The sequence below is a fragment of the Arvicola amphibius genome, unplaced genomic scaffold (genome assembly GCF_903992535.2).
Source record: "Arvicola amphibius unplaced genomic scaffold, mArvAmp1.2, whole genome shotgun sequence".
Lineage (NCBI taxonomy): Eukaryota > Metazoa > Chordata > Mammalia > Rodentia > Cricetidae > Arvicola > Arvicola amphibius.
Window position 1 is genome coordinate 33,936 of NW_024582201.1, and position 10,239 is coordinate 44,174.

General features: G+C 40.3%; 1 pseudogene; it reads right to left on the reverse strand.

Annotated features, from left to right (window-relative positions):
• Window positions 1-2,835: 2,835 nt before the first annotated feature.
• Window positions 2,836-9,040, reverse strand: LOC119805727 (annotated as a pseudogene).
• Window positions 9,041-10,239: the final 1,199 nt, after the last annotated feature.

Here is a 10,239-nt window from a genome sequence, read left to right on the forward strand (position 1 = left end):
CATGATTCTGAGCCATGAAGTCTCAAATCCATCCCTGGTAAATGCTGGTCAGGCTTCTGGGCTAGATGGACAGGGGCAGGTGGCAGACAGCCGCAGAAACGGAGACTGCGGCTGTGGTTGACTGCCCCCAAGCAAGTATTCTCCCCATCAGCAGTGGCTGTCCAGGCAAACTCAGGGCAATATGCCGCGAGTCTCCATGAATCAACTCGTCCTTTTTGACTACTGTCTTTTTGAGAAGTCTTCTCCCCTCTCAACACAAGGCACAAAAGCAGGCCCAGAGAGTTCAGATGGCACCGTGCCCCAGTAAGGAGAGCAATGCATCAGGGAATCCACTCTGAAACCCGTGTATTGTAGATTGCTGTGTTGACTAGAAGGAACTACAAATGCTACCATTTTGTAGCAACCCATTGCTAATGTCTGGTGGGACAGGTAGGAGAGCAGCAGAGGAAGGCCTTTCCAGGTAAAGTTTTAATTCAGAGGGCTTCCGAATTATCAGCTGTATAAGAAGTGGATACTCTTCTGTTTCATCTTCCTGAACCTGGTATGTCCATCCATAGCATGACAAACTAGGCAGTCCTGTGTATGTGCCAACAATGTCTGCAGATGTGTTCTGAACAACAGCACATTTGAGATCCAGTCATCAATTGATCATTCTGAAGATACACATTCTCAAGCGGCAAATGTCAGCTCAAAACAGTCTCCATTGTCCCATTTTCTTAATTGATTCTTATTGATATAAAAGGGGTTTTATACATGATTTATTTAAAAACATTTTTTATTATTAGGGGTAAGTTTAGGTAGACCATTTGTATGACTTTTATTCCCTACTCTGTCCCTTTTTAAAACATTCATCTATATAAGTCAAATAAACTATTTCTTCCCCAAGTTGTTTTGATCACGATGCTTCAACACAGCAAGAGGAACCCCAACTAAAACACAACCACACATTTTCCTTTTAATTCAAACGTCTTTAAAACATATTAGCTAAAACTTCTAAAACTATCTTCCATCTTAAGAGGATAAAAATAAAGAAACAGAGAGTATGCGAATTGGCCAAGGCCACAGCACAGGAATGAGTGGGAAGGTAACATCTGTGAATCTGGCTAGCTCTGCGATCTGTACCAACAGCTGGGAAAGGGAGGGCGCTTCCCTGTATTAGATCCACTCCTATGAGACCCAAGAGTAACAAACCCACCCAGCTGCTTGGCGTTGCTTCGCTGATATTTTCATCACTACTCGCCCACAATCGCTTTGTGCATACTTTATTAAAAATAACCGGAAATATTTTTGACAAAATATTAATGACTCTACTGCAAACATAACTGGTATTCCAAATTTTTCCAAATCTTTGTTCTGAAAATAATTGTTATAAGCCAGCCTGGTGAATTCAAGCCAGACACACCGGAACAACCACACGCATCACAAGTGCACCTAGAATATCCGTGCACCGAATGTAAGTGCTGAGCTCACCTAGGAGGTTGACCTCTGATCTATGGTTGGCTATGAAGTTTACTCATGTATAAATTCTAACAGTTTTTAGATCATTTGGCCCATTTCTACATTTGGTAAAAGCTGTAATTATAAACTATTGTAAAAAATATTTTACAGTCATGTAATTATGACTAGCTATAGCATCTAAAAAGTTATGAAGTTGTTATCCCAGAGATGGATTGAAATACATATGCCAAGCAGTTTAGTTCAAATGCCATCACTATTTCCCATTTCCAGTGTCCCTGAATTAAAGGTAGAAATCATAAATGTGCCTTTCTACACTAGATGGCCACATCCTACTTCTAACTACATTACTGTTGTTTCTGTTGTATAGAATGTTGCTTCTAACAGATCATGAAAGAGCCTCACTTTCAATGGGAAAATGAAAACTTTCTTCACTAAGGACAGAAATGAAGCAATTACCAAAAATTCCAAAGCCAAGTTGCTATCACATTGACCTTAAGAAAACTGACAATGCACATGCTTACATACCACAGAAAACTATTTTATGAAAAGAGAGACAACTTTTGAGAACTTTTGGATTCTCCAATCCAAGTACAAGTTTCAGAATCGACAGGAGAGAAAAAAAAGGAAGTGGAGAGGGGATAGGAATGTAGACCATTTGGTATTTCACATAAAAACAAACAAAAAAAAACTTGTAAGAGTAATAAAAATACATTTTAAAGAAATTTTGAAATCTAAATTTAACTAACAAGTTAATACAAAGGAGATGTAGATTCAGTGTAGAATTTCACCCAGAATAGAACCTAAAAGCTAACCCCAATGGAATGGAAACTATAAACATATTCAATGGCTGCCTGGCAGTCTAACCTTTTTACTAGGAAGTCAAGCCATGCTACGAGACTACAACAAATGTAAGACACAGTATATACAGTTTAGAATGTTTGGGAAAACAACAGTTTCCAAGCACCATATGAAAAATCAATTAACCCATTAGCTGGAAATAACGGTTTCTACATCTCCAATTGGGGTATAGGTTCACGTAGTCCATAAACAGATTCAGATCCATTAAATTTTATTGCACAATAAGTTGGTTGATGTCACTATGCCCAATGTAAACAATAATGCAAATTTCCTTAAAGTTCCACCTGTAGATGACACCTGGGAGAGAAGGAAGCAATTAAAACCCATGCAGAACGGTTTTCAAGTTCAAATGTACTAAAGTCCAAGGTCTTTTCTGTAAATGTGCATTTCTGGAGATTCTGCAGACCAAGGCAGGCTGTGGGGGGAGCCCCAAATACAATATCTTCCTTTTTGAAAAGCCTAGTTTATATTAAAAGCAGGTAGGAAAAAGTAATAAATCCATTAGTTTGGTACCCTGGGAGGCGTTCTTCACCTCTTTGTGCATACTTCTGCTAAAGTCCTAAATTTAGGTTCCAAATGGTCCAAAAACTCAAGTCCGTCGTCTTCCGGTTGCTCGCTGCAGCAGCCTACAGAGCCAGCGGTCGAGCCTCTGCCTTCATAGCTGTACGTGAGGACGTAGTCTTGAGCGAGCGTCTGATTGTCCATCCTCATGGCACAACTGCACCTTCTGCCAGGGAGAAAACCACAACACATTTTATTTTTATTATTTTAAGCACCAAAATGTACTTACAGAAAAAGAATTTCTTTGATTTACCTTTCATTGTTTAATTTTTAATCAGACTGTGTCCTCTAATGGTTTCCTATTGTAGAAAATGCACATGATTGGTCTGTATCATAAAATTACATCAGAAAGTCAGTCTTAGCATGCCTCTAAAAGTCCTGAATGGCAGTAAGTAACCAAGTGTTCATTTTAGTGGCCATTGTTTCCCGCTCTCTAAATAATGATAAAAGTGAAAAGCACACTCAATAAACTGAACCCAAACTGATGTGGGCACCATTCTCTCTGAACAGCAAAGTGATGGTATATATTGCCATGTGCTAGATGTTGGGTTGCTAAAACAACATTTGTCATACACAAAATCATTGCACAAAATTAGTTACTTAAATAGTAATAAAAAACCATTGGGTGGTGATGGTGCATAACTTTAATCCCAGCACTCAGGAGGCAGAGGGAGGCGGATCTGAGTTTGATGCTAGTCTGGTCTACAGAGCAAGTTCCATGTCAACCAGGGCAACACAGAGAAACCATGTCTCAAAAGAACAAAAGCAGCAACCAAAGAGTAATAAAATCAATAAAATATACAGAAAAGTGAATGACCACATTAATATGAACGTAATTAAGCCCAAATTAATTAAAAATAGTAACCTTCCAGTAAGTATACTCGTCATTAACTAAAAGTAGCTGTCTATACAAACACTAAGTTGGAACCTTTTGTAAAATTTAAATTATAGCAACAAAAGTTTGGGGAACAGCTCAGAAACTCACTTCACCAAGTCGGGGCTGCGTGAAACTGTGCCACTCGGAGTAAGTGTATCTGCAGTTGTCCACCTCCACGTGTCCTCCTCTGCAGGGGATCCAGGGTGTGGTGATGGCCGCCACAGCCGGCAGGAGTCTAAGGTCTGGTGTCCTCCTTTTACCATCTCAATGGTCCTCTTGCCCTCCACTTTTGGCTCCTGCTCCCGACATTCCCAAAGCTGTCCTGCCCAGAAGCTCCAACCGTTTGAATTGTGAAGCCGTTTGTGGAATACTGAAAAGATAATGGCGTGCATCAGTTAAATATACAGAGGAGCAAACACAGTAGAAGTAGGGCAGGTGCAGACGATGCCCTGGCTTAGGTCGGCATTACAATGCAATCATTCCAAACACATGGAGTGGATCGGCTGTTTGTCTTTTCAACCGTGAGTACCTCTAGCATGTGCCCTGACTAGATGCCATTAGATGCCATGTCTAACACAAGAAAGAAACAAATCCCAAAGCTTGATGTGAGTTCCCGCCTTTAAACACTCCTTAGCATGCTGGGCAGGTTCCGTTACAAGCTTTCCAATGCTTTGGAAGCAGCATTCCTGTGTCACAGGGACTTCTGTCTCAGCTAAAACCCATCCCATTCACCTTTACAGGCATGGGAAGAGAAAGAAATAATGACAAGCTTTCTCGGTCTATACGAACTTAGTTCCTTCCAACTCAAATACAAAGAAAATTTGCAATAACACAAAATCCCTTCAGATCTACATAAATCAAGCAATGAACTAGGCAGAAAAAATACCAAAAATGCCACCACTACCTCTTCCAGGTTGTGTGTTTACAATCCTGAAATATAATTAAAATTTTTCCCTCGGTCTTTTTCTCAGATATGGTTCAGGTTTTTGTTTTGTTTTTGTAGTTTGTTTGTTCTGTGGTTCTAGAACCTTCCCTGCTCCAGTCATCAGCTGTGCTTTTTGGAAGATATTTACTTGTTCTTTCTTCACATATTAGAATAGAAAATCAGAGCCACTCAGCAGCCTTTTGTTCGGCTGCTGCTTTGGACTGCTTGCCTCGGGCTCATTTCTAACCCACATTATAGTCAGGAAAAAATCCAATAAACCTTTTCCCACCATGATCAAAGTCTGGTACAGACTTTATTGCTGGGAGCCAGGTTTTAAAAAAAAAAACAATTATACTGGTGAACTGTTAATAATCAAAACATAAACAGCGATATTTTAAAACATAAAACAGCAGTTTAGATACATTTGTAAAAAATACAGGCCTAATGTTGAACCCATGAGACACATGAAATGGGAAAAAATGCATACTAAAATTTTTTTAATATTAAGCAGTGTTGATGGTCAAATTGAAATACCGCACATTCATGGGAATCATATTTGTTTTATTGATTCCCTGGAATGGATGACATTTTGCTGTTAAGTCACCAGACACCAAAAGAAGTCTGTTGAGAAAACAACCAACCAAACAAACAAACAACCAAACGAACTAGTTTAGAATGAACACATAGTTTAAAAGGACAGATGAGTGACTTACAACTTTGTCATCTACAGGAGCCTCGGTGTTGGATACAATTAGGTTCTGCTGCGCTAAATCATCAGGAATAAACTTTTTGTTGCTTCGTTGCCTGGGAGACACTACAGAGACTAACGTAAACAGGATACCTGGAGAAAGGAAGAAGGGTAAGGGAGCTCCCTTAGGTCTCTCATCCATAAGGGAAAAACTGTGTTTACAGCATCCGATATTAATAAATCACAGATCAAAAGGTGTAAAACACCTTCAAGAACGTACGATTGCATGGTCAAAGCACGTGTGTCCTTAACAGAAATGCCACAAACACATGCCACATGATATCTTTCTCCAGTGAGCCTGTATATTCTGGCTGAGTATACATATAAGTACATTTAAACATATGCATTAAATATATGAGCTGGTGAGGTGGCTCGCTAAGGAAAAAGTGGCATGCCACCAAGACAGATGACCTATGTTCCACTCCAATTCCACAGGTAGAAGGAGAGAACAGCCTCCTGAAAACTGTGTTCTCTGACCTTCACATAGGGCAACTTTTCCCACTAAAATAAAAGAGATATATGCAAAAATTTTAAATAAATGTTAAAAATATTTTGTTACTTATGTTTAAACATAAAGAAATATAGCTATGTACAAATCATCACCCATAAAGTTTAACATTCATTCCTAAGAATCTGTTTAGCATTGTTTTAAGGTTTTTGGAATAGATTCAAGAAGGACTTACAAAACAGCAAGGCCTGCCCAACAGTATAGCAAGAATAGCCCATGGTCGAGTCTCACGTCGGCATAGCCGGTCCTCTCTCTGAGCGGGCTGTGCAGTCCACTTTCAGTGATGCAGTCACAAAGTGAGGACATTCAGTGAAGTGACTGAGGACAGACCGAGTCTGTCTGTAACTCGGATAGGAACTACGTAGGATCCGAACGAAGGGTCGTTCTGATAGACAGACAGAGCCGCTGTATCTGAGTAAACAATAAAACCAGAGTGATACAAAAGCCACCAACAGCTCTTCAGCAGAAATATCCGGGTTATCGAACACATACCCCTTTCCCTGAAAATGGACACTCGTGGGTTATCATAAATGCTGCGATCCTGGCTGTGGCTGGACTTGACTGCCTCTGACCCACAGCCACTGCAAACTTACGACTTGCGTTAGTTAGTCTAATGCTGCCTGCAATGGTTAGCGTGCACTGCCTAACAGGATTTTAAAGTCCCCTAGGTGATGCCTCTGAGGGAATTTCCAGAGAAGTTTAAGTGATGAATGCAGATGGCACTACCCTGTGGGCCGGGCTCCTGGACTAGAGAGAAAGAGAAAGAGAAAAAGAAAAGAGAGAGAAAAAAAGAGCAGAACATGAGCTTCCCTCGCTCGCTGCCTCCTGACCGTGGACGGAATGTGAGCAGCTGCGTCACGCTTCTGCCGCCTGTTATTTTGTCTCAGCACTGAGGAAAGAAACTAATACACTGTCTATGACAATGTTTGGCTCTTGCAATAAAGTATTTTATCCATTCATATACAAATTTTTCCTATCATAACTAATAGATGTGGTAAGAGGTTAGTTTCTGTCCTATCTTTAAGATATTCAATTAAACCTGTCATATTAAATTTCCATTCTTCGGGGAGTTAGAGAGCTGAAAATTTGGTATCTCTCATTTGTTTTCATAAATTCTGCCAAGTGGACATGAATACTTGTGGTTTATCAGCAAGAACTGTTTCTGACAGCTCGGAGCAATGTACTCCGTGGGCAGAGGGTCATGCGCACACCACAGGAACACAAGCACACTAATGCTTATGGGTCACTGGACCAAGTGAATGTTTTTGTTTAGATGGATTTTTTTTTATGATTAAAAGTAGGAAATATCCAGATCTAATGCTGGCAGGATCCCAGGCTCAGAGCAAAGATGTAAAACGATTCTCACAGCAGACTACACAAGCAACAGGACAATCACTCCATTACTTAATTCCCCGGTGTGGCCTGCTCACTTTCAGTATAGTGTTTGAAGTTTTCCAAAGGAATTAGGCTACCTAGATAAGAAATCACAGAACTGTGATTTTAATAGAACCACAATTATCTATTCAGTGTATTTTCTAAGACATAATCGTGAGCCAACACACAGACTAGGGGGAGTGAGTCATGTCTATTTCTTACATTGTCTTGTTGACTTCTAGACATAATCCAATGTTTATACAAGGATGAACTGATTCTCCCAGAGAGTAAATACCATGGTCAGACTTTATGTAACAGTGGTGGATCTGGCACTTGACGGAAGCCCATGGAAACACCAAGACCTCTGCTGGGTACATTCTTGTCCTGGCACCGCCCTAGTTTTTTTCGTGTGTTCAAGGACTGGGTATTTACAAAATAACAAAGTTCCAGAGCTGGTTACAGCTCAGTAGGTGACTACGTGCCCAGCATGGGTTCACTTCCCTGTGCCACAGAGACAAAACGGCAACAAGGCTTCTGACTAGAACATTACTTGGCTGATGAGAACGTCTAAAATCCACATTTTCTCTTAAGTCATTGTAAACTAAAAGCATCTCTTACTTCAAACAAGTAAAAGGACAAAAATCCAAGAATAAAGTTTTTTTTTTCTTAGAAAGAATAAATAAAAATCTCTCTCCTCTTCCCCAAGACACACAGGAGAATATTGTTTTAACGCATGTATCTTATCAGTCTGCAGGTCATTAGTGTTCAAGACAGGTTGTCTTGACTTGCCTTGGCTACACCTTGCTTTCCTTTCCCCATCTGAGGCTCTGCTGCATGAACTTATTTTTTTTTTAACCTTTTAATTTGTCATAGCAGGAAACTAAGGCATGGCCATTGAGAGCTGAGGTTGAAAACATTTGGTGTTTTCAAGTTTCAAATCACTCAAAAAGTGACTGAGGTCCTTGAGTTAAGAAAGCTATGAGGCCATGACGTCAACGTCCATGGCTGCGTGTTTGGGAGGCAAGAAATTAAGTTCTGGTGGAGGTGTGGCACATGCGCAGTGGAGAAAGTCACTTAAATTCATCCATTCTTGTACCACAGAGCCCTCTGGGCTATCGTCAACTGCAAACCAAAGCGAGAAAAGATTCCCATAATAACTAGACACAAAACAGTGAGCTGTCAGCACAGCGACAGACAGAGCAGAGGGGTGGTGGACATTGTCAGGGACAGACACCCCTGCAAGGAGGGGGGCTCACTTCCCAGCTGCTTGACAGCATTTACAAAAACTCATGCAGGTGAGTTCTTGGATGTTGATCTACAGACAACCTAAGAGAATTCTGTTATCAACAGCAAAACTGAAGAGGTTCATGGCCTATTACACCAATTTGTATCTTCTTCCTGAGTGGTTCTCATATAATAAATTTTTCTCTTATTTCCAGAGAGAAAGAGACAGCGAGTGAGAGGGGAGAGAGTAGAAAGGAAAGGGCAATGTTTGAAATCACACACCGTTAATCCTTGTCAATCTCCACATCCTCCGTACTTCTGAATCTGTACTCTCCAAACTAAAATCAAATGGTGGGCCGTTCACTGGCTCATCAGGATCAACTGCAACAATTTCAGCAGAGGACATGGTGGCCTTACAAATTACCACTGTCTGCTTGGGGATGAAGGGGCCATTATCATTCACATCTTCAAGAACAATTCCCAGAGTTCCGGTACAGCTTCTCCCAGCTAGACAGAGAGCAATAAGAACACATCTTTTTAATGCCTTTATTTTTTGCTAGAAAATCACACACTGAAAATTAAAGTCTATAGTAATCAATTACAATGCATAAGTTACTACAACAAATGCAGACTTGAACAGTGAACACCAAAGGAAAAACTTCATCCACTCACTATGTCATTATATTAGGCATGGAAAATTCTAGACAGAGAAGTTTTATTTGATGTTGAAGAGACAAAAAGAGAGTACAGTAGGGTACACAGCACACTCAAATTCAGGGTGTGGACAGCATGTCACACCCACCTGTGAGGGGAAGAAAATGGAGAAAGCAGACAGGTGGGAGCTGACAAGGACAAGAGCTAAGGACCTTTGAAAGCTAGAGGAGAGAACTTGGAGTTTAGCATACATGAAGAGAATGCTTAAGGTTTTAAAACAGGGAGGTTGAATAGTAGAAGAGATGTATCTGGGAAATTTTAACAGAAGATGGCTCAAGGACATGTTTGAAGGGTGGAGGGATATTTCCAAATGTAGTAATGATCGCTACGGGTGTAGCCTCATAAAGAGCAGGTCATCTAAGTAAATGGAACTTAGGACTGAGGGTGTAACTTCTATAATTAGGCTGTCATACATACATAAATCTTCCTGATAACTCTATACAAGGTACAGCATTTGGAAGACAAAGATGAAGCAATCCAAGGTCCAGAAGGTTATGAAGTCTAAAACAAAACATGAAACTAGGTTTCCTGCCTTGACCCCATTTGTTCTGTCTACTTAATAAAGAGGATTTGGACACTAGAGATGGAGAAAAAGGAAAACAAAAACTGCACCACCCAATGCCTGTGGCCACATCTTACATAGAGCTGTCAACCTACGAAAATGGAAAGCTAGCTTGTCTGGCAAGCAGAACCTTAACCAAGGGCCCTCTGGCACAGTGGCTGGATCATTGTAGTTCTAGAGCCATCACAGGCTCACAAGCTAGGCATGCCATGCCGCCAGGTTATAAAATCATGTATACTATTTAATTCTGCAAGTTAGAGCATAATGAGTTATGCTTATTTAATTGCATGTTCATTGTACAAATGTAAAAAATTCAATTATATCTTTTGGTTTTCAAGGATTTTTTTCTTTTTCTTTCTTTTTTTTTCAAACAGTGTCTTGGGTATCTCGGGCTAGTCTTAAACTTACTATGTAATTGAGGTTGGCCTTT